Consider the following 27857-nt stretch of genomic DNA (forward strand, 5'->3'; position numbering starts at 1 on the left):
TAATTACAAATGTCAAATCATTATGTTGTACACCTGAAATTAATATAACATTATGTGTCGCATACCTCAATTTTTAAAAATCCAGCTTCAATTAATGTTATTAATAAAAGATCTTGTGAGCACAACACACTATAAATAAAAATTGGAAGTTGTTACTACTCACCTTTATTTAAGCACAGAAAGACCCATGTTGGACTTTGAAACTACAGAACTGTAAGATAATAAATTAGTGTTTTTTAGGCTGCTGGGGGAAAAGAAGATTGCCCACTACCACAGCTTCATTTCAACGCTGGCATAAGGCTTTTCTTATTATTAGTACAATGTCCCCTGGATGACACAGCATTGCCATTAGGAGTTTCTAAAGTGCAAGCAGGGGGAGTTCCCGTCGTGGCTCAGTGGAAATGAACCTGACTAATATCCATGTGGACGCAGGTTCAATCCCTGGCCTTGCTCAGTGGGTTAAGGATCTGGCATTGCCGTGAGCTGTGGTGTAGGTCACAGACATGGCCTGGATCCTGAATTTCAGTGGCTGTGGTATAGGCCAGCGCTGCAGCTACGATTTGACCCCTAGCCTGGGAAACTCCATATGCTGCCGCTATGGCCCTAGATAGATAGATAGACAGACAGACAGACAAAATGCAAGCAGGGGTCTTAAAAGAATCCACTCACAGGTCACTGCCTGCAAACGCGAGTCTTCAGGAAAATCTAAATGAAGCCTGGTAACACGCCCTGCCCCTAGCCTGGTTCCTGGGGCTGGGGGTGTTTCTCCCACACTGCACCCTCTCCCACAGTCGGGAACAAAGACACAGACTCCTCCTCAGCAGATCGTTAGCAGCCATCACAATCAGTGGACCGGAGCTGGCACAAGACACGAAATCTCCTTGCCAATCCTGCTCTCGATGACTGAAACCTGATATATAAAGTGATGGGTACAGTCAGCCCCTGTCTAACAGCATACAGCAAAGGAGAGATGGCAAGTTTTACAGCTGGAAAGTGCTATTTCGTAAAAATGCCAAGGAGCTTTAAAGTACTATTTAAAGAGTTCTCATTTTGGCTCATCAGGTTAAGAACCTGACTAGTATCCATGAGGAGGCAGGTTCCATCTCTGGCCTCGTTCAGTGGTCCAGGATCCAGCATTGAGCTGTGGTGTAGGTCTCAGACACGGCTCAGATCCCAAGGTGCTGTGCCTGTGGTGTAGGCCAGAAGCTGCAGCTCTGATTCAACACCTAGCCTGGGAACTTCCATATGCTGCAGGTATGGCCCTAAAAAGATAAAAAAAAAAAAAAAAAAAAAAAAAAAAAAAGGAAAACAGTATTTAACAAACCTCCAAGAAAACTGGGAAATTTTCCCTAGACTTATTTTATTCTTGATACAGAAAGAACAACTCAAAATTTGCCACATAGTCATCCTAAACTGGCTGTATGACACTTTTTCTTAACGCCTAAGGACCAGACACCAGCTAAAGACAATATAGGACTAGTTTATTACGATGACTAGCTAGCAGCTTAATTGCAAAGACTTGTTTTTATTCATAAAAATTTTTGAAAAAAAAACAAACTATTTTATTTCTCAAAATAATTGGAAAAACCAAGAGTTTTCTTATCATTTCCAAAGGGTTCAAAAGCCATGTAGTTCCTAGAATCTGGATTCCCTTAATCCCATGTATGCCTTTTCTGAGGCGTCTAAACCTCACTAATGAATTTATAAAAATGGAGGCTATTTTATGTTCCCACTTTGTGGCAGAGTTTTTCTATAACAACTGCCTCCCAAAGAGATCTGCTTCTCCACTTTAAAATGAAATTGTTACTTAGTAAATCTGTTCTCATCAAGGGAGAAAAAAAAGCATCAAAAAATTATCCCGGAAGGCATTTCTTCAGGGGCTGACCATCATACACCACTCAGGGGAAAAAAGATTCTGTTTCTGAAATGACCGCAGCAGAGCCTAGCTTTTACCACAAACCACCTTTCCTCAGTATAAGAAAACCCCTAAATGAGGCTGATAAGATTTTAAACATCCCATAGTTTGATAAGCAGAATTTCCAAAGGACGGTAAAGTGTGTCTTGGGCTCTTCCTTCCCCAGGTGACACGTGAATCCGGCCTCCAAGGGAGGGACCCAAGAAAGACGCAGAGACTCCAGATTGCAGGCTGGCAGGCGAGACACCCAGGAACTCACTTCCAAGGCCTGTCTGGGGTGGAGATTCTAGTGGAGACGCAGTCTTGGCCTCCAGCCCCCACTTTACAACCCTCCCTGCCCTGTGCTCACAGCTCCTGCACCCTCCCAGGACTCTGACCCACAAAGATGACTGGGTTCTTACGTGAACTGAACTACAGTAAACAGAATGGGTCAAGGCGTATCACTGGAACGCCGACACCTCAGCCAAGGTCACCCTGCCTTTGAATTAAAGGGAATGAAGGAGACTAGCCCTTTCTCTTGAGCGAGGAAGCAAGACCCAGCGCCTCTCCCCAGAAATGCTTGCTTTTCTCCTGGTCACACCGGGCTCCACCCTTACCAACGCCCTCACGGCATTGCATTTGGGGAGCCTCCTGTTGGGTGGTCCCTGCAACATTTAGAAGCATAGCATCACTTTGGGTGGGACACCCGCCCCAATCTCATCACTGCCCTGAACACCACCAACACAAGGTTCAGTAGAGAGCAGACTGCAACTAAATACTTCAAATCTGGGAGTTCCCATTGTGACTCGGTGGGTTACATACCTGACTAGTATCCATGAGGATGTGGGTTCGATCCTTAGCCCCACTCCATGGGTTAAGGGTCCGGCATTGCTGTGAGCTGTGCTATAGGTCGCAGACGTGGCTCAGATCCCACATGGCTGAGGCTGTGGTTGGCAGCAGCAGCGCCCACGCAACCACTAGCCTGGAAATTTCCATAGGCCACAAGTGTGGCCCTGAAAATAAAAAAAAAATAAAAAATAAAAAAAAAAAAATTCAAGTAATGAAAGGTTCCTCACAACACTGGCAAAGTTTTAACATCAAAGAACTTCCTATTCTTTGCGTTCCCATCCTGGCTCCGTGGAAACGAATCTGACTAGTATCCATGAGGATGCAGGTTCCACCCCTGGCCTTGTTCAGTGGGCTAAGGAAACGGCGTTGCCTTGAGCTGTGGTGTAGGTCGCAGACGCAGCTCAGATCCCACATTGCTGTGGCTGTGGTGCAGGACGGCACCTGCAGCCCCGATTTGACCCCTAGTCTGGGAACCTCCATATGCCGAGGGTACAGCCCTGAAAAGACAAAAGATCAAAAAAACCAAAAAAAACCTTCCTGTTCCTGAAGTCTTTTGGCCCCCTTTCCATTTCGTTTTCTCCCAGGCCTTCCTGAGAGGGAGCCCTCATGTTGTCACCTCCCTCCCCTTTTCTCGGGCTGTTTCCCCCCCTCCCTCAAATCCCTGTGACCTCTGTGGCGGGCCGACCTCTCATCATTACCCATCTTCCAAGTCACAACCTTAAACCTGCCCCCTGCACCCCCCAGAGAAGCCTACCTTGCTGTTGACTTGAAACATAACCGGGGTCCCCTCGACCACAGCACTGGAGCTGGTTATTGAAAGAACAGTTATCATCCTGCCACAGCTGGAAAAAAAAAGAGCTTGTTGGGAAAGTCTATGAAACCAAAGACTGCATTCTTTGGAAGAAAAAAACAATCTTTTGGTGACCCTCCCACCCCAGCTCCTCCTCTAAAGAGGGCCTTAACCCAGGACAGCGGTGCCCACATCCGGCTCCGGAGCAGGAGGACAGGGGAAAGCCCGCCTCGGTGCAACGCCAGGTGTAAGGAAACGTGGGGAAACCAGAGGGAACGCACACCTGGACACGAGAACGCAAAAGAAGCCGAAGCCACACCCAACAGCATGAAAGCCGTTCTTGCTGAAGTAAAACCCCATCTGTCCCACACCATCGTTCTCCCTCCTTCAATAAGATGCCAAGTTACTTTCATCAGATTGGCACAGGACCTGTTCAAGACAGAGCACGAGGGTCTCCCCATGTTTTTTCCCAACTGTGAACACGGGTGATTCCTCCTGCTGTGGGTGGAACCCCCCTGTGAAGGCGGCCGAGTGACTGGCAGGAGGCGGGCGGTGAGGACGTGAGGCGGAGGATGCCAGGATCCACTGCAGGCATTTGCCAGAGTAACGGAGGCTGGCCCATCACGTTCTCGTGCGGCACCTCCTGTTGAACTGGAAGACGGGACGCGTCATCAGGACATGTTATACCAAAGCAGGAGTGCTCTCTGTACAGAGACGACAGGAGCACTTCAAATCTGCAATGTCACGCGTGGAGATTCCAACCGAGGGCACGTTCTGGGGTGACAACCCCAGAGGAAATACAAACACAGCCCCCTGAGACAAGGAATAACGATTTGAGAACAGTCGGCTCCCACAGACAAACCATTGCCCACCCCACCCAACTCCCGCAAGTCCATCCAGCTGACTAATGATGATGCCTTGGCACCTCAAGTGACAAGAGCAAGAGCACGCACATCAAAAGGCAGTCTGTCTGGACTTCCTGTCCTGGCTCGGCAGAAACGAATCCAACTGGCATCCATGAGGATGCGGGTTTGATCCCTGGCTTCACTCAGTGGGTGAAGGATCTGGCCTTGCGGTGAAGTGTGGTGTAGGTCACAGATGAGGCTGGGATCTGGCGTGGCTGTGGCCGCAGTGTAGGCCAGTGACTACAGCTCCAATTCAACTCATCCCCTAGCCTGGGAAACTTCATATGCCAAGGGTGTGTGGCATATGGAAGCTCCCAGGCTAGAGGTCGAATCGGCACTACAGCTGCCGGTCTCCACCACAGCCACAGCCATGCCAGACTCAAGCCTTATCTGCGACCAACACCACAGCTCATGGCAACACCAGATCCTTAACCCACCAAGCGAGGCCAGGGGTCGAACCTGAGTCCTCATGGGTACTAGTCAGGTTCATTACTCCTGAGCCACAATGGTAACTCTCTGAGCCATGGTGGGAACTCCCAATTCATTCATTTTGGGGGGCTTTTATATTGTGATCAACTGAAAAACCACCATGTCTGCCTATCTTATAGTGACCCACCCTATTTTAGCAACTTTATGCATTTTTTTAATTAAAAACGTAAATGGGGTCATTTTCCCGAAGGACAAGGACGTTTCTGGAAACGTGAGGCCCCTGCTCTGTTTGACATACAGCGCCGTACATACTCCTTGGCTTCATCCACCGGGAACACGAGAACATAAACTCCAGGATTCCACATAACGAGCCGTGACCTCACAAGTCCTACGTCGCGCCCTCCTGCTAAGGGAAGTTCTGCTGGAGACCCATGAACTCCTCTATTCACCACGGAAGCTCAATCCTGATGGGTTTATACTTAAACACAACGAAGAGCAGGGGGAATGGCAGACTGAAAGGGTTCATGATTCCTGGGAGTTACATTCTAAAGCAGAGTCAGGTCCCACACAAAAAGGGGCAACCACGATGCGAATAAAGACGAATAATGGCCCCTCGACGGATAAGCTCTTGAGCAAAAATAAACCTTCTGAATTCTTCTACCAAGGAAGTTACATAAAGGTGGGAGGCGTGTCTGAAAGTCAGGCAGGACTGCGTCTGGGTCCCCCCCGGGCTGCTGTTGGCTGTGGGCATCTGGGCAAGTCATTCAGAAATGTTGGCGACCGTCTATTCTTTTCATCCAGTGAAAGGGATAGGCTTGAGTGTCTTCAAAATTAAAGGCTGTTACACCAAGAAAAAGCTCAATAAAGGTGAGTTTCTTTCCCCTCTCTTTCCCCACAGAGGCCATTCAAATGCTCACCAAGGAGCTCCCGTCATGACGCAGCAGAAATGAATCTGACGAGGAACCATGAGGTGGCGGGTTCGATCCCTGGCCTTGCTCTGTGGGTTAAGGATCTGGCCTTGCTGTGAGCTGTGGTGTGGGTCACAGACACCAGCTCAGATCTCAAGTAGCTGTGGCTGTAGGGTAGGCCGGCAGCTGTAGCTCCGATTCGACCTCTAGCCTGGGAACCTCCAGATGCCACTAGTGTGGCCATAAAAAAGCAAGCAGATAAACAAACAAAAAAACCACGAAATGCTCATCAAACCACCAGCCCTGGAGTTCCCTGGTGGCTCGGTGGGTTAAAGATCCAGCATTGCCATGAATATGGCATGGGTTAGCGGGTTCAATCCCAGGCCTGGGACATTTGTGTACTGGGGGTGCAGCCCAGACCAGAAAAAAAAAAAAGATTATAATAATTTGAATAGTCAGATCCTACAATAGGCTTTTAAGGAGTTTACAGTTAACTAAATTCCCAAGAGACTTCACATAAACTGCTGTCAAAACAAATTTTTCCCACCTTCTACTTTTAAAAAAAAAATCGTTGGTTTCAGACCAAGCTGCTAGGCTACTGGGCTCTTTCTGATCCTGCATTCATTCGACATAAGAGCAGGCAGCCCTCTCCCTCCAAGATGTTTATCAACCGCATATTTTATACGGCTACCTTTTCTTTTTAATCCCATTACAGCAAATTATTCTCTGTAAGCAACTGGGGGGGGGTACTTTTGAAGTTGCTGGATGCCCTCCCCTCTCCTTTCCAGCCAGCCTCTCGGCCCTAAATTCCAGGGTAAGGACGAGGCCCCCCAGATTTTGCTATTTCTTTATGGGCAACATTTGTGGAAAAGTTTTCCAGTACAGAGGCAAGAACTCCAGCCCTTTTTGCATCCGTGCATTTCTCCAGACTCTCTGTTTTCAGCTGTGAAGCCTCATTTCTCCATCTTGCCCACAAGACTCTCCGGAAAGAACTCAGCGAGGCTGGTGGCCGTGTGAAAACCAGGGCTGTGGTGGCCACGGGGCGTGCCCGCTGCACGCCGGCCATCATTCCAGATGCAGCACTGATTCAAGGTGACAAAAATCCCTGCCCTCAAGGAGACTAATTCCAGAGGAATGGCATCCAGTGGTGCCTGACCGTGCTGCCTCTGCCAGGAACATCGGTGTATTCTGTGTCTTAGGCTTCTGAGAGGATCTTCCGGTCGTGATACCCGTACAAGTCCCTGCTGCTTCTGGGTGTGAGTCCTGGCTGCCTGGCCTCCTGGTGTGTACATGCCCTTTAAGAGTTCTGAGCCCAGCGGACTGATGCTGAGATGGAGGCCTTTCTCTTCCAGATGCTTCCGGGCCCACAAGCCACTCAGGGCCACGGCGGGCAATACCCTGACCTACCTGCCGTCCTGGCTCTTCCACTGGAAGACAGCCCTGAGGCCAAATGCCTCAGCCTCTCCCAGCCTGTTTTCTCATCTGCCAAGCACGAATGATCAGACGTCTTGAGAGCGTTGTCCTGAAGAGTAAATGAGATGGTATAATACACTTCGGGACACGCTCAGCAGGGATCTAGAGAAAGCCTAGGCGCTTCCGTGGTGGCGCCGCAGGTTACAAACCCAACTAGCATCCATGGGGATACAGGTTCAATCCCTGGCCTCGCTCAGTGGGTTAAGAATCTGGCATTGCTGTGAGCTGTGCTGCAGGTCACAGCCGCGGCTCAGATCTCACATGGCTGTGGCTGTGGTGCAGGCCGGCAGCTGTAGCTCTGATTCGACTCCTAGCCTAGGAATTTCTAAATGCTGTGGGTGAGGCCCTAAAAAGCAAAAAAAAAAAAAAAAAAGCCTAATCCTCTTGATTCAGACTCTCTCTGGGTGTTTCTGACAAGACCATTGAATCTCTTTTTCTCTGAAAGTTTCAATATGTGTTCTAGCTTAAGCGTCACTTCACTGCAAAATATCATATGTTCCCATAGCCCAGGTACCCAGTCCCCCCATAAGGCTGGGGGCTCCATGAGGACGAGGAGTTTGGTGTCCTGCTTGTGACAATCGGAATCCCCCGAGTAGTGTAACAGCTCCTGGCACATAAGAAGTCGTGCAAGGACGTGTGGAAAGACCATTCTCCACTGGGGAAAGTGCCTTCGCCTGCGCTTCCTCCACTGAGACCAACCCAGGGCGGACAAGGCGGGCACCCGCGGGTCCACCCGCAAACCACGCCCTGCATTTCCTTGTCCGTCAGAGGTCAAGACCGTTCTCCCCCTTGAACCCTCTGCGTGTTGCGTGACGACCCTGTCATCTTATTAGACATAAAATAAACTACAGATGGTCCCTGATGTATGATGATTCGACACACCCTTTTTCGACTTTCGTGCAAACGTGATGGGTTCCCTAGAAACTCCGCCGAATTTCGAGCTCACCCGGCTGGTCGTACAGAGCACCACCCTCTCTCGTAACGCTGGGCAGTGGCCACCGCAGCGCCCAGCCAGCCACACGACCACAAAGGGGACCAGCTGGCACACGTACCGCATCCTCTTCTTCCGGTGTGCAAGTAATTCCAGGAGGTGTTCCACACTTGATCACACAAGCGGCGTTCCGTTAGGTGATTCTGCCCAACTGCAGGCTAATGTAAGTGTGCTGAGCGCGTGTAAGGTGGGCGAGGCGAAGCTGTGATGTTGGGTAGGTTAGGGGTATTCCATGCATTTTCAACTTGGATATTTTCAATCTCTGATATGTTCATCACGACCTAACCGCACTGTAAGTGAGGAAGATCTGTTCATTCTTCTTTTCTTTTTCTTTTTTTTCTTTTTTTATTTTTTTTATTTTTTTTATTTTTTTTTTTTGGCTTTTTGCCATTTCTAGAGCCACTCCTGCAGCACATGGAGGTTCCCAGGCTAGGGGTCGAATCAGAGCTGTAGCCGCCGGCCTACGCCAGAGCCACAGCAACACGGGATCCGAGCCGCGTCTGCAACCTACACCACAGCTCACGGCAACGCCGGATCCTTAACCCACTGAGCCAGGCCAAGGATCAAACCCGCAACCTCATGGTTCCTAGTCGGATTCGCTAACCTCTGAGCCACGACGGGAACTCCTGTACATTCTTCTTGAAAGTTTAACACATGCTAAAATGTTTGTGGCCATCATGTTATATTTGCAGGAGATTCTTCCAGTTGTTGTCACAGATATGTTTGAGCACACAAATGTCGGAGCGTTTCCTGTACAGGAGTTTGGGTTCTACCTGATATATGTTAAAAATCTAACAACGGCGTCTACTGAGTAAGCATTTGGTCTGTAGACTAAAGATAGACGTTAATAGTGAAACCCTGGGAGTTCCTGTCACGGCTCAGAGGAAACAAACCTGACTAGCATTCATGAGGACGCAGGTTCGACCCCTGGCCTCTCTCAGTGGGTTAAGGATTCAGCACTGCCATGAGCTATGGTGTAGGTCGCAGATGCAGCTTGGACCCCGTGTTGCGGTGGCTGTGGCGTAGGCCAGCGGCTTCAGTCCTGATTGGATCCCTAGCCTGGGAACCTCCATATGCTGTGGGTGCAGCCATAAAGAGACCAAAAAAAAAAAAAAAAAGTGAAATCCTAGAGATGATAAGGCTTTTGGGGAACAGGGCAGCACAGCATACATAGGCCTAGATCGACAGCTACTTACACGTGTCACCTTTTCCCCAAGTTCAAAAACAGATGTGCTGGTGAGCTTTGCGCATGATTAACCAAATACAATTAGGAATCCAAATCCACTAAAAAAAGAGCTTTTCCCTATTTTTCTTTTTTACGGCCACACCTGCAGCATATGGAAATTCCGCAGCTAGGGGTCGGTCAAATCGGAGCCACATCTTCTTTCTTTCTTTCTTTTTTTTTTTTTTTTTAGGGCTGCACCCAAGGCATATAGAGGTTCCCAGGATAGGGGCCAAACTGGAGCTGCAGCTGCTGGCCTACACCACAGCCACAGCAACCCAGGATCTGAGCCGTGTCTTCAACCTACACTACAGCTCACAGCAATACTGGATCCTTACTTAACCCACCGAGCGAGGCCAGGGATTGAACTTGTGTCCTCATGGATGCTAGTCAGATTCATTTCTGCTGAGCTGTGATGGGAACTCGCAGACCTGCATCTTCAACCTCCACCACGGCTTAAGGCAACTGGATCCTTAACCCACTGAGTGGGTCCAGGGATCAAACCCACGTCTTGTGGGTACCACGGAGGGTTAGTAATCCATTGAACCACAGCAGGAACTCCAAAAAGTAATTTCCTTAAAGCAGTCCCCAAGGAGAGAAAAATCCTAAAGGCCTCTGTACCCTGAAATCTTTAACAATTTTTTGCACAGAGACACTATTATTTCTCAGATGTGGACATTACGACCTGATCTCTCTTATATTATAACTGAATTTTTTTCAGCATATTTTTTCTTGGAGCTACTTGGGTGAATTATCTCTAAGGGAGCTTTTGGTAAACATCCTCAAAGCAATCAAAATTCCAAGTTTGACCATACCATTGTACACTTTAAATATCCTACAATTTTATTTGTCAATTTTACCTCAATAAAGCTGGGGGAAGAAAGATATCGACCATTTAAAAAAATTCCATGTTCGGAATACCACCCCAAATATCAACAAACTTATCCATAAAATAAAATCATTTGAGGTAAGCGTTAGGAGGTAAGTAAACAGCCAACAGGTACCAAGCATCATGTACTATTGAACCTGCCAGGATCGAGCAGGATAATGTAACGTGGGGGTCAATCTGGCCAGTGCTGTGTTTTTGTAAATGAGGTTCAGGCACCGCCTGGCTCTCCCCTGTTACAATGGCAGCATTGAGGCTGTGTGATACTCAAAGCCAAAAATATTTACTGTCTGGCCCTTTTTTCAGAGTTTGCTGCCTCCTGCTCTAGGAAAAATAACGAACGCTCTGACAAAAAAAAAACTTCTGGTCTGACCCGCAGCTTGTATTTTCCTGTTCTAGATACTGGCAGTTTCAACCGTACATGAGGCTTGGTACCTGTTTGCCATTGAGTTACCTCATAACACGTACCTTTAATGACCTTATTTAGTACTTTTCGGGGAAAAAAATGAAACAAAACAAAATAACTCTTTAGTAATCTCCACATCCAAATCAGATTGATGGACTATTCAGTGGCAAGCATTATAGCTATAAAAAGACTTCAGTAAACTCACTAGTTGGAGTTTCCATCACAGCTCAGCGGAAATGAATCTGACTCATATCCGTAAGGACTCAGGCTCGATCCATGGCCTCACTCAGTGGGTTAAGGCTCTGGCACTGCCGTGAGCTCTGGTGTAGGTTGGCAGCTGCAGCTCTGATTCAACCCTTAGCCTGGGAACCTCCATATGCTGCGGGTGAGGCCCTAAAAAGACAAAAACAAAATAAGAATGAAGTGAAAACCAAGTAATAAACCATATATTAAATAAATAAATAAATAAACTCACCCGCAAACCATTCGAGTCGATATTGACTGTCTTTCCACCTTACCCTGGGTGCCCTGGTGGCCACTCTGCACACATCGTTGCTAGTTTTCAGAACCCACCCTCCCTGCGGCTATTGGACAGATCCATTTACCAGACAAGGAAACAAAAATAACGCACTGCAGCCACACCTGTCTATCCAGCTCCAAATCTTGCATTCGGGGGTCTCCTAAGCATTAGACAAAACTGGGAACCCTCGACAAGCATGCTGACAGACTCGACATTACACATACGGCCGCGTGCCCCTGCACCCAGAAAAAGCTAATCTGAACAAGTAGTTCTGGTGACTTCTGGTTAAAAATGGAGGGGAATAGTTATTCCTGTCCACTCTCCCCTTTGAAACCCGTTGAAAAATGAGACGCCAAATGATACACAGTAACTAGAGATACGACACAAGTCGACACCATCCTTAATGAAGAAGAGCCACCACGTGCAGTGAAACATGATTTACATCCTGGGAGAACATTAAGAGCAGACACAGGGCGCTGTTGTCCAATAGTCCGTGATCTACTTCTCCGCTGTGTCTTTCTCTCCCCCACCCCACCTCTCTAGCTAGGGCTGCACCTGCAGCATATGGAAGTTCCCAGGCTAGGGGTCGAATCGGAGCTACAGCTCCTGGCTTATGCCACAGCCATAGCAACACCGGATTCTTAACCCACTGGGGTGAGGCCAGGGATCAAACCCCCGTCCTCACAGACACAATGTCGGGTTCCTAACCTGCGGAGCTACAACAGGAACTCCTTAATTTGTTTTTCTTCAAGTCTTTGCAGAGACAGGGCTCATTTTCCCCATGATCTAATCAACCAAGTATATCAGTCTACACATCTTGTTCAATCTACCACAAATGCCTTATGCAACAAACTCAGAGGTGTAAGGCAGAAACAACTTTGGATATCAGGAAGGAAGGAAGGAAGGAAAAAAGAAAGAAGGAAGGAAGGAAAAGGAAAGGAAAGAAAAGAAAAGAAAGAAGGATGGAAGGAAGGAAAAAAGAAAGAAGGAAGGAAGGAAAAGGAAAAGGAAAGGAAAGAAAAGAAAGAAGGAAGGAAGGAAGGAAAAAAGAAAGAAGGAAGGAAGGAAAAGGAAAAGGAAAGGAAAGAAAAGAAAGAAGGAAGGAAGGACGAGAAAGAAAGAGAGAAAGAGAGAAAAAAAAAGAAAGAAAGAAAGAAAGAAAGAAAGAAAGAAAGAAAGAAAGAAAGAAAGAAAGAAAGGAAGGAAGGAAGGAAGGAAGGAAGGAAGAAAAAGAGTTGATATTGGTTGTCTTCCTATCATGTTCTGGGTAAAATGGAAGGAAGGGAGGAAGGGAGGGAGGGAGGAAGGAAGGCAGAAGAGAAATTAATTTATCTTAGTTGTCATAACACCCTTCTATATTCAGCTCTTCCCAACTTTTCTCTCCCCTTAAATCCTCAATCCCTGCTCTTTTCAGCATATGATCTTTCCTCTTACTTTCCTTCCTATTAAACAAGAACCAGTAAGAATAAACTACTGCTGTCATGCCCTTTATTACAATTTTTAGTTATTACATTAAAATCACTAGGTTGTCATGCGTCTCATACTCCAGTCAAAGGGGCCACTTGGTGGTCTTCTTCTTTAAACTAGCAGTAATTTATTGAGATACAATTTAGGTACAGCAAAATGCATAAGTGCTCCATGAATTTAAGTACAGACCAATTGCATCACCCGAGAAAGTTCTCCCGTGCCCTTTGCCAGACAGTTTACCCCCACCCCTCAAGGCAACGACTACTCGGATCCCTAACAACACAGGTGAGTTTCGTCCGTTCCAGAACATCACGTAAATGAAGTCATTGAGTGTGTACTCAGGTGTCCGACTTAGCTAGCTCAACCAGTCTATGAAATTTATCCATAAACATTACACGTTTACGCTGCATGTTATACAGCCGATTTATTGTATAAATATGATATAAATTGTTCATCCGTTCTCCTCTTGATGAGAATTGTCCTACCATGAGGGAAGCTAATATGAATATTCTTGGGAGTCTTTTTGTGAACACATGCATGTGGAATGTGTGGGTGAGAAATTAAGGTATTTGTTTAATTTTAGTAGAAACTGGTACACAGATTGCCAAAGTGATTATGCTGAGATTACTGTTCTTTAACGCATCATTATTTTCTCAGTTCTGCATCCTTATCTGTTCTCTCTCCTTCCTGGAACGCCTTTCCAAGGCTTATGTGTTGAATTCTGCCATCCATTTGGGCGCAATCCATTGGCTTCATCTTTCACGAAAGTTTTCCGCCCAAGCTCATGTCCTAAGGAGTCAGTCATTTTTTTTTTTCCTGTTTTAATCTCTCTTTGCATTTTTGGTTACTTTTCCTGTGATCTTTCTCAGTCAGCTTTTTCTATATTATATCCAATGAAAGCAATGTTATTCTGTGCCCATTTGCATCCCTCTGGCCCAGCTCACAGACAGTGCCAAGCACACAGCAAATACAGACTAAAGATCTGTTGAATGAATAAATGGTTTTATATACACAAGATCTCTCTCCCAAGACTATAAACTCCTTGATGGCAGAAATCATGTTTTATTCATTTCCTTAATACCTAAAATTCCTTGCACTAAAATAACTGAACAAATATCTGATGTGTGCTTATAATGACTTATTAAAATACATGGAAATTATAATTAAATTAGATTCAGTGGATATGCAAAATAATCAGCGGTTTTATATTTTTTTCTCATGGCTCTAATAATCTGACTTTCTCATTGGATTGAAAAGCTATCTTTTTGTTATAAGGTGAAAGTGGAAGCATATAAATGCCCTGCCCCAAATCTTTATTTCAACTCAGAGCTGATTTCATATACTGTTTTCATAATACACATATATGCAAATGTATTCACAGAGATTCTTAAATATTAATCAAGAGCACTTGAGCATGTGGTTGTTCCAACTGACTCTCATTTAACAGGAAATTTAATTTTTTGAAAAGGCTGTTGTCTTACAACTCAATTACTTCCTAGGATACAGTCATATTAATGCTCTTAATTTTAAATTGCCAGGCATTGTGTTAAATGACAACAATAAAATTAATGTATAATTGGGTGAAAACTTCTGGCTTTTAAAATAAAGTGGTTTCACTCCAGAGAAATCCTATAAGGTTATTTAAACTCATGAAGTTAGGACTTATTTTAGAAGTAAGAAGACAAAATAACAATTTCTGAAATGTTGTTCCATTATCTAGAATACCCATTCACCCCCTGAACTCCGGGGAATACTTTAGGATTCTGCCAGATAAAGCTGGTTATTAGATGTCTTCTGGTATTTTATCTGCTATTCCAACACTTAACTCTTATGAGAAATGTCATAACACAAAACATATTTTGTTGTCAGTGGAAATTTAAGAGGAACAGTGGACATGACATTGAATTCCAATATTTTATTTAACTTGTCTAGGAGAGGATTTTCAAATTAAAAAAGAAGAAAAAGAAAAAAATGAAATTTTAAAAAAGCAACCCTTAGCAACTTTTCTTGGTAAGAGAAAAATGCAAAATATAGATACCTAAATCTTTGGTCCTTGTTTTGACAAAAATAATGTCTTAAAATTTTGATTTGCATTTCTCTAATAATCAGGGATGTTGAGCATTTTTTCATGGGCTTGTTGGCCATCTGTCTGTCTTCCTTGGAGAAATTCTATTCAGGTCTTTTGCCCATTTTTCCATTGAGCTGTTGGCTTTTTTGCTGTTGAGTTGTATACGTTGTTTGTATATTTTAGTGATTAAGCCCTTGTCAGTTGCATCATTTGAAAGTTTTTTCTCCCATCCTGTGAGTTGTCTTTTGTTTTCTTTTTGGTTTCCTTTGCTGGGCAAAAGCTTGTCAGTTTGATTAGGTCCCATTGGTTCATTTTTGCTTTTATTTCTGTTGCTTTGGGAGATGGACCTGAGAACACATTTGTAAGGTTGATGTCAGAGAATGTCTTGCCTATGTTCTCTTCCAGGAGTTTGATGGTGTCTTGCCTTCTATTTAAGTCTTTCAGCCATTTGGAGTTTATTTTGGTGCGTGGTGTGAGGGTGTGTTCTAGTTTCCTTGATGTGCATGCAGCTGTCCAGGTTTCCCAGCAATGCTTGCTGAAAAGACTGTCTTTTCCCCATTTTGTGTTCTTGCCTCCTTGGTCCAAGATTAATTGACCCTAGGTGTCTGGGTTTATTTCTGGGTTCTCTGTTCTGTTCCATTGGTCTCTCTGTCTGTTTTGGTACCAGTCCCACACTGTCTTGACATCTGTGGCTTTGTAATACTGCCTGAAGTCTGGGAGAGTGATGCCTCCTGCTTGGCTTTTGGTCCTCAGAATTGCTTTGGCAATTCTGGGTCTTTTGTGGTTCCATATAAATTTTGGGGTTGTTTGTTCTAGTTCTGTGCAAAATGTCCTGGGTAATTTGATAGGGATTGCATTGAATCTGTAGATGCTTTGGGTAGTATGGCCATTTTTACAATATTAATTTTTCCAACCCAGGAGCATGGAATATCTTTCCATTTCTTGACTTCTTCTTTAATTTCCTTGATTAGTGTGTTATAGTTCTCAGCTTATAAGTCTTTGACCTCCTTGGTCAGGTGTATTAACCAGTATTTTATTTTTTGGGGTGCAATTTTAAAAGGTATTGTATTTTTGTATTCCTTTTCTAAAATTTCATTGTTAGTATATAGCAATGTGACTGCAAATCAAAACTACCATGAGATACCACCTCACACTAGTTAGAGTGGCCATCGATAATAAGTCCACAAATAACAAATGCTGGAGGGGGTGTGGGAAAAAGTGAACCCTCCTGCACTGTTGGTGGGAATGTAAGCTAGGAATGTACAACCACTATAGAGAACAGTATGGAGATATATGTTAGAAAACTATACATAGATCTACCATATGACCCAGCAACCCCACTCTTGGGCATGTATCTGGACAAAGTTTCCTTAAAAGAGACACATGCACCCACATGTTCATTGCAGCACTATTCACAATAGCCAAGACATGGAAACAACCCAAATGTCCATTGACAGATGATTGGATTAGGAAGATGTGGAATACTACTCAGCCATAAAAAAGAATGAAATAATGCCATTTGCAGCAACATGGATGGAACTAGAGACTCTCATGCTATGTGAAGTCAGTCAGAAAGAGAAAGACAAATACCATATTATATCACTTATATCTGGAATTTAACATATGGCACAAATGAACCCCTTTCCACAGAAAAGAAAATTATGGTCTTAGAGAATAGACTTGTGGTTGCCAAGGGGGTGGGGGAGAGAGTGGGATGGATGGGGAACTTGGGGTTAATAGATGCAAACTATTGCCTTTGGAATGGATTAGCAATGAGATCCTGCTGTGTAGCACTGGGAACTATGTCTAGTCACTTATGATGGAGCATGATAACGGGAGAAAAAAGAGAATGCGTACATGTGTGTGTAACTAGGTCACCATGCTGCACAGTAGAAAAAAATTGTATTTTGCATTGGGGAAATAACAATTAAAATTTTTTTTTAATTTTTTGAAAAGACTTATTTAGTAAAGGTTGCTTGCAGCACATTGGGTGCTTGGTCTGATGATTTTAAAAGTGTGTTTTCGTCGTGTAAACCACAGGTCTCCAAACTTTATCTGGAAAGGTCCAGATAGTAAATGATTTTTGCTTTGCAGTCTACAGAGTCTACTGCACCTACTCAACTCCACCTTCAAGGCTCAAAGGAAGCCATGGGAAGTCTGAAAACACAGGGGCATGGCTGTGCTTCTGTAAAACTTTATTTACAAAAATAAGCCAGGCAGCCACCCGGATTTGACTCATAGGCTATAGTTTGTTGAGTTCTGATTTATATAACACAAAAAATAAAGTCCAATAGGATTTTTTTCATTCAGTTGCAAACAAATTCTACCTACTTCAGTGTTGTACCACTTCCTAATGATAGACAAGGTTTACCTAAACATGATATGAGAGGTGGTTTTAGCTTATCTTTTGTATCATCACTTCCCTGATTCTAAGACCTTGACACCAAGCAGTTTCTCTTTTGACCAGCCTTTCCACAGAGAAGTTAGCAGTTATCATAGCTTAGTTTAAGATTCTGCCTATGTTACATCTCTAGAAATTTCCAACCATCTGATTGAATTGCTTCAGCTTTCAAATGATAAAACAAAATTTCACTTTTGTGCAAATATACTGGTATCTTCTCAACAAGCCCAAAGAAATATGAACAAGGTTCTATTCAAAATACTGAACAGCATGGAGTTCCCGTTGCGACACAGCAGAAGCGAATCCGACTAGTATCCGTGAGGATGCAGGTTTGATCACTGGCCTCAAACCTACTTATATCACAGGGAACTATATTTAATATCCTGTAATAACCCATAATAAAAAAGAATACAAAAATAATATATAAATATATTTTTAATATATCATATATAAAAATAACTGAATCACTTTGCGGTACACCTGAAACTAATACAACATTGTAAATCAAGTCTACTGCAATTTAAAAAATCAGACCTCATAAAAAATCAGACAGAGAAAGACAAATACTGCCTGAGCTCACTTATACATGAAATCTAAAAAAAGCGAGAGAGCTCATAGGTAAAGACAGAAAGCAGACTGGTGGTTGCTAGAGGTGGGGAGGGGGAGGGGAGCCAAACGGGTGAAGGAGAGCAAAAGAGACAAATTTCCAGTTGTAAAATAAATAAGTCATGGGGCTGTAATGCACAGGATGGCTGCTATTATTCAAAGTACTGTATTTGCATATTTTAAAATTCCCAAGACAATAAATTTTTAAAAGCTCTCATCAAAAAAAAAAATCTGTAACTATGTATGGTGACGGATGTGAATTAGAAAAAAAGACGTGACTGATCATTAGACCATCTCAGAAAGATGAAAACTGAATTGTTGCCAGTAGACCTGCCATGCAAGAAACAGTAAAAGATGTTCTTCAGAGAAAAAGAAAAGGATTTAGGTCAGAAACTCAAGTCAAACTATTACCTTTAGAATGGATAAGCACTGAGGTCCAGCTTTATATCACAGGGAACTATATCCCATCACTTGGGCTAGAACGTGATGGAAGATAATATGAGAAAAAGAATGTGTGTGTGTGTGTGTGTGTGTGTGTGTGTGTGTGTATGACTGGATCAATTTGCTGTACAGAAGAAATTGGCACAACATTGTAAATCAATTACACTTTAAAAAAGAAGAAAAAACACTCAAGTCTACACAAGAAGGATGGTAGAGAAGGAATAAAGATTGTTTCCAAAAAAAAAACAAAAGATTGCTTCCGAGTTAAGACAGTTATTAACAGAGCTGCTATAAACCTCCGTGTGCAAATGTTGATATGGAAGTGAGCGGTGTTGGTGTTTTTTTCCCTCTTTAGGTAATTCCGAGGAGTACAGTCGTGGGATGATTGGTAAGAAAATGATCAGTTTTATAAGAAACCCCCAAACTGTCTTCCAAGGTGTCTGTACCATTTTGCATTCCCATTTGCATTGGGCTCCAGAAAAATCATTTATCTTGAAAGCAGGGCTTCTTCAAAAGAAAACAATGCATATTTCAAAAGGATTACTTTTTGCCTCCGTCTGAAGCAGGTGAGACTTTTCTCCTGTCTTCCCTGGGAGAACTGGAGATAAAATCCGCAAAGGCAAGGGACTTTCCTAAGACTGGAGTTTTTAAGCCTCACATTTGTCCCAATGGAGCCTCCAGCCAACCATTAAGAACAGCTCAGATTTCCCTTCTCCAGCCCCAGTTATCGTGGGTGTTTCTGCTTCAATAAGTGTGACTCTCTGTATCCCCCCATCTGTCTCTCCAACTGGGAGGGCAACGCGTTGATTTCCAGCATGTTCAGTCTGCTACACGTTATAACAGTGACAACTTCCAAGCTCCTCACACACTGGACCAGAGGCCAGTGTCAAAGAAAAACAGTCCTGAGCACTTGTGCAAGACAGCAAGACAGATTTGATCCAGATTCCTGCAGAAGGGGAAAGCAACCATAGCATAAGCCAAGCTCAGCTCCAAGTGAGGCAAAGGCCACTGAGGTTTTTAAAGGGAGGACAGAGGGAAAAGAAAAAGGAAACTCCAGGGAAAGGAAAAGGAGAGAAGAGAAATGGGACTGGGGGCTAAGAGGAAGCGGAAAATTACAGACAGGGAGCCGTGGAAAATTACCGAAAGTGGTTTGGTAAGGTGGATGGGAACACGGAAGCTCTGCGGTTTGGCAGCATTGTGTTTTCTTGTGCAAACACACCGTACGGGAGCCGAGGCCAGCACTGGGCACTTGGCTCCTACAGGTGGAAGCCAGGCTCGAGTCAGCCAGTCTCTTTGCACAGCTCCGGGGCGAGCCCTTTAGTCCTTCATGCTACGTGGCGGTTCACAGCTCACATAGGGTGTCTTTTCCTTCGCAGGTGTATCCTGTGTTCTTATGCTTTGCTTTATCATGCTTCCCGGATGTGTTGCTATTCAAATTGAGGGTATATGGCCACTCCGCCTTGAGCAGGTTTATGGATGCCATTTTTCCAACAGCGTTTGCTCAGTCCTTGTCGCTATACCCCAGTTTGGTCGTTCTTGCGATATTTCCAGCGGTTTCATTAGTATTGTATTTGCTATGGTGACCCACGGTCAGTGAGCAGTGATCTGTGATGCTGCGCTGTGAACCGCTAAAGGATCAGATGAAAGCGTTTTTTAGCAATAACGTGTTGTTTAATTGTGTACATTGTTTTTTTAAGACCTATCACTAACACTGTACGTTTAACAGACGACAGTATTTCCAAACGCTGTTGGAAAAATGGCATCCATAAACCTGCTCAAGGCGGAGTGGCCATATACCCTCAATTTGAATAGCAACACATCCGGGAAGCATGATAAAGCAAAGCATAAGAACACAGGATACACCTGCGAAGGAAAGGACACCCTATGTGAGCTGTGAACCGCCACGTAGCACGTAACACACAGCCAGTGTGGCTCAGCAGGTTAAGAAACCACCACAGTGTCCCCATGGACACTCTGTTGGGTTAGATCGCTGGCCTCGCTCTGTGGGTTGAGGATCCTGCATTGCCGCAACTGGCAGCGTAGCTGCAGTGCTGCTGTGGCTGTGCTGTAGGCCAGCAGCTGCAGCTCCAATTTGACCCCTGGCTTGGGAACGTCCATGGGCACAGGTATGGCTCTGAAAAAAAAAAAAAAAAAAACAACAACTATACGATAAACAGAACTTTTATTTGCACTGGGAAACCAAAAAACTTGTATGACTCACTTTGTTGTAGTCTTTATTCTCTTCATTGCTGTGGTCTGGAACCAAACCCACCATACCCCCAGGGTAAGCCCATATGCATACTGACTAACAACACAAAGCTGGTAATCGTGCAATTTTATTTTTAATTTCTGATATGGCGCCTTCTCAAAACAACTAGGAGTATAAACTATATGAAGAGACAGTCCACAGGTCATTCAATTTGCCCGTTCAAGTGCGTCTACAAATTTCACCAGGAAGCCATGAGGCCAGATGCACTTGGGAATTCAGGATGTTTTCAGATTTTAGAAAAGTACTGTGGTACATACACTATTTATCATGTATCACCCACAGCAGGGTCTAGAAAAGCACTGCAGAATGAAAGGCATGAAGATTTTTGCAGCACAAGGTACGGATATTACGCAAAGTGTGATAAATAAAAACACATATCACTTCACGTCATTTTGGGTCAAGTTTTATACATGCATTTGGTTGCCAAATTTCTGGAATGCTTTCACTTTGCCAAGAATTTCAGATCTCAGAATTGCAGATAAGGGATTGTCCACCCTAAATGCGGTACCCTTGTCCTTCCTACGCTGAAGTCTTTCAAAACGGATTAAAACCAGCATGAGAATGTTGCAGGAAAAGAAAAAAAAAAAAGAATTTCAGCTAAAGAGTCTGCCTAATAACTTGTAACCAGACAGGCTGAGACCATCTTTTCCTGCTGAAATTCATTTTTATTGGAGAAGGTAAGGCATCCTTTCCTTTGGGAGAACCCTGGTGTATACACTCACACTGATTTGGGGGAGGGATTCGATTTCTTCAAGGGAAATACTTTGTTTCCTCTCGGTTGTAATTGTCTGCATGCCCGTGCGTGACAATGTCTGGTCCCTGTGCTCCCCGAAGCATACAGCCTGTCAAGCAGCTCCTTGGCTGGCTCTCTCTTGGGCTGATATTTTGACAAGCATCTGATATGCGGTAGCTCTCAGAACCCATGTCTTATTCGGTAAAGGCGTTAAGAGCGGCCACAGGTTTCAGGAGTCCCCTGGGCCCCTCCTGGACACCTTCCTTTCAGAGGTTTGCTGTGACAGGCAGGTTGGGAGCATCCTGCTAAGAGACGGCCCGCCTCACCCCCAAACGCTACTGAAATTTAGTGTGAACTGGACGCTCTCGTCCATGTTTCTCCCAATAGAAGATGTCCTTCCCCATCAAGCTTTGTCCATGCGTTTATCACGGTCAGAAAAAATGAACGGCAACGTGATCACACAGGGGAATGTGAAATCCCCATGTTTTCGTATTTTGAGAGTCACGTGCTATGATTCTTCATGGAAACTTTCAAAAAGGCTGTTGGTGAGTCTGCAGTAAAATTCTGCCCTGGTTCAAAGTCTCGATTTTCCATTTGCCTGATGACCTCGTATAAGCCGTGTGGCTCTTAGTGTCTCCTGTACATCATGGGCAGGTGTGAGGATGAAATTCGATAATACGTATGAAGTACTCAGAACAGACCCTGCATGTTGTAAACACTCAATAAACATTTACTATTATTGGCAAAATGTATCTGCCTACAGAGTTCTCTTCCATACATAAGGCATAAAAAAGAAAAATACATAAAATGCACGTCTCAAAACATATAACCTCTGCGCGGTGACTCTCTGACTCCATTTTTCTATGATGCTATAAATTTGTATGTGATTCCGGTGCGGATAGAAGTCATAAATTACTTCTCTGTGCATGTACCCGGGACTCAGCAATTTCTTTTCTCCTGACTCTAAAACAGAATGATTCTGAAGGTGATGCTCGCTCTCTCCTGGGAATGGCTTTCCTTTATGTGGTTTCAAAGTTAATCTTTGGTTATCCCTTTAGAGGAAAGCTGACACTGCCTCCAAGAAGTCTTCAGAGATTCTGTCTCAGCTCTAATTCCCTGTCGAATCTCTATAACTGTTCATCTACATTGTTTAATCAGTCTCTATATTTCTCTCTCTTCCATCGGCTAAAGAGCAAAAAGAACCTTACTCATCTTTTTCTTTCTGATCATTTTCTTTTCATTTTTTAAAGTTTTATTGCAGTATACAGTTGGTTTACAATGTGGTGATAATTTCTGCTGTACAACAAAGTGACTCAGTTACACACGTACACACATCCGTTTGCTTTCCGATTCTTTTCCCACATAGGTTATCACAGAAGAATGGGTAGAGTTCTCTGTGCTGGTCCTCATTGGCCAGTCACTCCATATACCACAGTGTGCATATGCCATTCCCAAAGCCCCAGGACATCCCTCACCCCAACTTCCCCCTTTGGTAACTGCAAGTTTGTTTTCAAAGCTTGCGAGTCTGCTTCTGTTCTGCAAAGAAGTTCATTTGTACCTTTTTGTATATTCTCCATATAGGTGACATCATATGATGTTTGTCTTTCGCTGTCTAACTAACTTCACTTAATACGATCATTTCTTGGTCCGTCCATGTTGCTGCAAAAGGCATTAGTTCATTCTTTTTATGGCTAAGTAATATTCCACTGTATATGTGTACCACATCTTCTTTATCCATTCCTCTGTTAACTGACATTTAGGTTGCTTCCATGTCTTGGCTCTTGTGAATAGTGCTGCAATGAACACTGGGGTGCATGTATCTTTTCGAATTATGGATTTCTCCAGATGCCCATACAGCTCAATATCAAAAAAAAAAAAAGAAACGACCCAATCAAAAAATGGGCAGAAGATCTAAATAGATATTTCTCCAAAGAAGACATACAAATAACTAGAAAACACATGAAAAGATGCTCATCGTTGCTAATTATTAGAGAAATGCAAATTCAAATAAAAACTACTCTGAGGTATCATCTTACACCAGCCAGAATGGCCATCACCAAGAAGTCTACAAACAATAAATGCTGGAGAGGGTGTGGAGAAAAGAGAACCCTCCTACACTGTTGATGGGAAGGTAAATTGGTACAGTCACTGTGGAAAACAGGATGGAGGTACCTCTAAAAACTAAAAATAGAACTACCATTTGATCCAGCAATCCCACTCCTGGGTATCTTGCTTATGATTTTTATAACACCTGGCACATCATCGTAAGATGAGGTAGGGGATACGGGAGGAATAAGCCAAGGGGATACAGGATGCGTAAGTCACTGAATGAATGAAGTGCACCAACATTGTGTCAAAGCAAAATACCAACAACTTCCTACCATACTGGCTTCAATTTACATACATTGCGTATCTCATTCAAAAATATTCTGAAATAACTGAGAGGATTTAAACTCAAGCAATCAGGACTAAATTGTCCAAACTATCTCACTTTACCTATCTTTTTCTTTCTTTTCACAAATAAGAGCACTTCATACAATAAAACAAATTAGGAAAATCCATTTTCTCAATGCTTCAGCAAATAGAGCTGGCCTTATTGACAAATAATACAACAAACAAAAGGTACAGGTAAGACTTTTGGAAACTGCATTCAGAAATTCCAAGAAACCAGAGTCATAAGCAATCATGGCACCTATCTTTTTTCAGCTAAAAACTGATTCTCTAATGATATGATATGCCTTACCTTAATCTGAACTGTCCACTTTTAGTGATAACACTTTTTGAAGGATAGTTGATTTACGATGTTGTGACAATTTCTGCTGTACAGTAAAGTGACCCAGTCATACATATATACATTCTTTTTTAAATACTATTTTCTGTTATGGTTTATGGTTTATCACAGGATACTGAATATTCTGTGCTATACAGTAGAACCTTGTTGTTTATTCGTTCTATATATAATAGCCTGTATCTGCCAACTCCAACTTCCCACTCCATCCTGCCCCCAATTTCCACCCACTTGGCAACCACAAGTCTGTTCTCCATGTCTGTGAGTCTGTTTCTGTTCTGTAGATAGGTTCATTTGCACCATGTATTAGATTCCACCTATTAGTGATATCATATAGTATTTGGCTTTCTCTTTCTGACTTACTTCACTTAGTATGAGAATCTCTAGTTGTGCCCATGTTGCTTCAAATGGCATTATGTCATTCTTTTTTATGGCTGAGTAGTATTCCATTGTATATAAGTACCGCATCTTCTTTATCCATTCGTCTGTCAATGGCATTTAGGTTGTTTCCATGCCTTGACTATTACAAAGAGTGCTGCTATAAACACAGGGGTGTGCATATCTTTTTGAATGGTAGGTTTTTTGTCTGGATATATGTCAGGGATTGCTTGGTCATATGGTCGTTCAATATGTAGTTTTCTGAAGAACCTCCCTGCTGTTTTCCATAGTGGTTGCACCAACACTACTTACATTCCCACCAGCAGCTTAGGAGAGTTCCCTTTCCTCTCCACTCTCTCCAGTATTTGTTATTTACAGACGCTTTAACGATGGCCACTCTGACCAGGACGAGTTGGCACCACATTATAATTTTGATTTGGATTTCCGTAGTCATTAGCGATGTTAGGTATCTTTTCACGTGCCTTTTGGCCATCTGTACAGAACATGTTCTTGATCATCCGCCACCCTATTCCCCCGTTGTAAATCTAAGTCTTTTGGCCATTGCACCCAATACTCCTTGTCTTAACTGCTAAATTAAGAATTAAATCCATCTCACTAAAGTTAACACCCGTGACTTCAAAGACGTTGTACAAAAAATGTAAAATACTGTATTAATCATTTTTGTATTTACTCCACGTTGACCTTTTGGATCTGTTGGGTTAAATAAAATACACCATGAAAATGAACTTCCCCTGGTTCTTTTTTACTTTGACTATGACTGCTGGGAAGATGAGACATTATATACCTGACAGAGCTGTTCCACAACATGTCTTTTAAAGTTCAGTCCTATTCTCATTCTCCTAGCTTCGGAGGCTTAGAAATGTATTCCAATAGCTCTCACCCCATCTTGTTTGGTGAGAGTGCCTGTAGTTTTCAGCTGTGTGGGTGACTGTCGGAATGAGAACCACTGTTCCCAGCACCCCTTGCAGCTGGTGTGGCCCCTGGCTTTGCAGTGCAAATGGCATATGTGGTTTTTACAAAGCAAGGATGTCCCCTTCCACGCCTCTTGATTCATTCCCACTCCTGGGCAGAACTGAGACAGAGTGATGAACATCCGTGGGCCTTGAAAAGGAGGACAGAGGCCTCCAGATGGCAGAGCAGCCGGATCAAAGGACACGGATGCCCTGGTGACTGTTCAGATCAGCCTCTTCCATCTGAAAGACACAAAACTCAATCTTTTTCAAGGCACCGTTAATTTGAGTTTCTGTTGCAAGCAGTCAAAACAACTTAGCAAAAACAACTGTTGATTATAATATATCAATTTCCTGGTAGCTTCAGACAGCACATTTCAATTTTTCAAACGTTTCTCGGGGTCTCATTTGATCTTCACAACTCCTTCAGGTCACGAGAACAGATGTTACTATCCTGACTTTATAGATGAGAAAAACAAAGCTTAAAGCATCTTGGGACCTGTCAAAAGATGAGATGGTGAGAAATCCTCACACCTGGAATCGCTGCTTAGATTTTCTGAGTCGTGCGCTAATGCTCTCTCCACGGTGCCACCCTACAGTGGGAATGAATTCTGGATCACACCCATGACACACACATCTTGCACATTTGATCAAGCCTTTTTAAAATGAAAACAACAGATTGTTCTCAAAAAACCTATTCTGACTTCCTCTACACAAAGGGCATTTAAAACCAGAGAACAGGAGGGCAAAGATGGTGTGTTTTCCATAACCCACATCTCCCTTGGCATCCAGCCCTCTGCCCAGTGAGTCACGTCAGTGAAAAGGAACGCAGAGAGGTACAGAGGCATCTCAGGGACAAAGAAAGGACTGTAAGTGACATATCACAGGTAAAGCAGGATACAAATGAGTAGAATAAAAACAACCTGTGCCATGGAGTTAAGCCACAACCAGCTGCAGGACTTAACGACGAGGGATATTACAATTCAACGGCAACCTTATACTCGAGGAATTAAACGATTGATACCTAAAAGGAAGGCTATCGCTGTCTTTCTCTTTTTTTTTGTTGACTATTTTTATTACTCAATGAATTGTATTACATTTATAGCTGTACAACGTTCATCACAACCCCATGTTACAGCATTTCCATCCCAGACCATCCTCCAACCTGTCCCCTTTGGAAACCGTAAGTTTTTCAAAGTCTGTGAGTCAGTATCTCTTCTGCAAAGAAGTTCATTGTGTCCTTTTTATAGATTCCACATAACATGCAATTTTAAAATGGCAACTTCCTCAGTTTTGATGTTTCCAAGATCTTAGGGCCAAGACTCAATCTCAGGTTCATCTCAAAGTACCAGAGGCATCCCCTGCTGTCCACAAACTCTATAAAAGCCAGTTACCCTACACATTTGACCTAAGAAAGGGAGCTCGGCCCTGAGATAATGGCTTTGACTACATGTATTGGTGAGATTCATTCTACAGCTGTCTTTCAATTTAGTTATTTCTTGTTTCCAAATACAAGATAAAAAGAGAAGGGGAAGATAAAAATTAACCACAATTAAGTGGGACTTAGGAATCTTTGCATCAGGCATCGTTTCTTATTAACCTGAATTTTAGTGAGGTGTAGCTCGAAGCTGTGAAAACAAGATCCTTGTTTCAACAATTGAGGTACTGGAAGCTCCCACACTACTTGCCCCCTAGGCTTCTCAACCTGTATCCAAGTCCAGGCTCAGGCATAAATCAGTGCTTGAGTTTTTACTCTTTCAGCTTCAGCCCCAGTTGCTAAGACTGCCAACACGGTGGCTATTACAAGAGCAATTTAGGGGTTGAAGGCATTGGTCTATAAGGAACTGAATTGAGAACGATTCATTTTACACAATACCCTGTCATCAAGTGGTATAATTCCATCTCTATCAAGCCATGACAAAATGGGGAAATGCTTGAATTCCCTCAGGAATTGAAATCTACTCCCTACTCATCTACATCCTTTTAAATGTGAGTATTTTCTTAATTGGAATATTGCTAACGAGAACATTTAAAATCACTTTAGGGAGAATATAGATATGTATCAATTTTGTAAGCTTAAGATTACAGTATCCAGGTTACTGCAAAAAATTGTTTACAAGTAATTATGCCTTGTTTTATGTATTTATTTATGTTGCTTTTTAGGGCCACACTTGCAACACATGGAGGTTCCCAGGCTAGGGGTTGAAACGGAGCTGTAGCTGCAGGCCTACACCACAGTCACAGCAACGCAGGATCCGAGCCACATCTGCGACCTGCTCCACAGCTCATGGCAATGCTGGAACCTTAACCCACTGAGCAAGGCCAGGGATCAAACCTGCAACCTCATGGTTCCTAGTCGGATTGGTTTCCCCTGCACCACAACAGGAGCTCCTCCTTATGTCTCGTTTTAGCTGACGTGCTAAGATCATACTTTTTCAAATTCAAAGTTCTGAACTTAAGCA

The 27857-nt window shown here is 43.5% G+C and overlaps 1 long non-coding RNA gene across 1 annotated transcript in view; it reads right to left on the minus strand.

Annotated features, from left to right (window-relative positions):
- LOC110255621 overlaps nucleotides 1325-27857 on the minus strand; it is a 52778-nt gene continuing 26245 nt past the window's right edge. The window contains exons 3-4 of the long non-coding RNA XR_002336169.1: nucleotides 3498-3585; nucleotides 1325-2907 (exon numbers count right to left, since the gene is read on the minus strand). This is a non-coding gene — a long non-coding RNA (uncharacterized LOC110255621). The remainder of the gene's footprint in view (nucleotides 2908-3497; nucleotides 3586-27857) is intronic.

Source organism: Sus scrofa, chromosome 10 (genome assembly GCF_000003025.6).
Source record: "Sus scrofa isolate TJ Tabasco breed Duroc chromosome 10, Sscrofa11.1, whole genome shotgun sequence".
NCBI lineage: Eukaryota > Metazoa > Chordata > Mammalia > Artiodactyla > Suidae > Sus > Sus scrofa.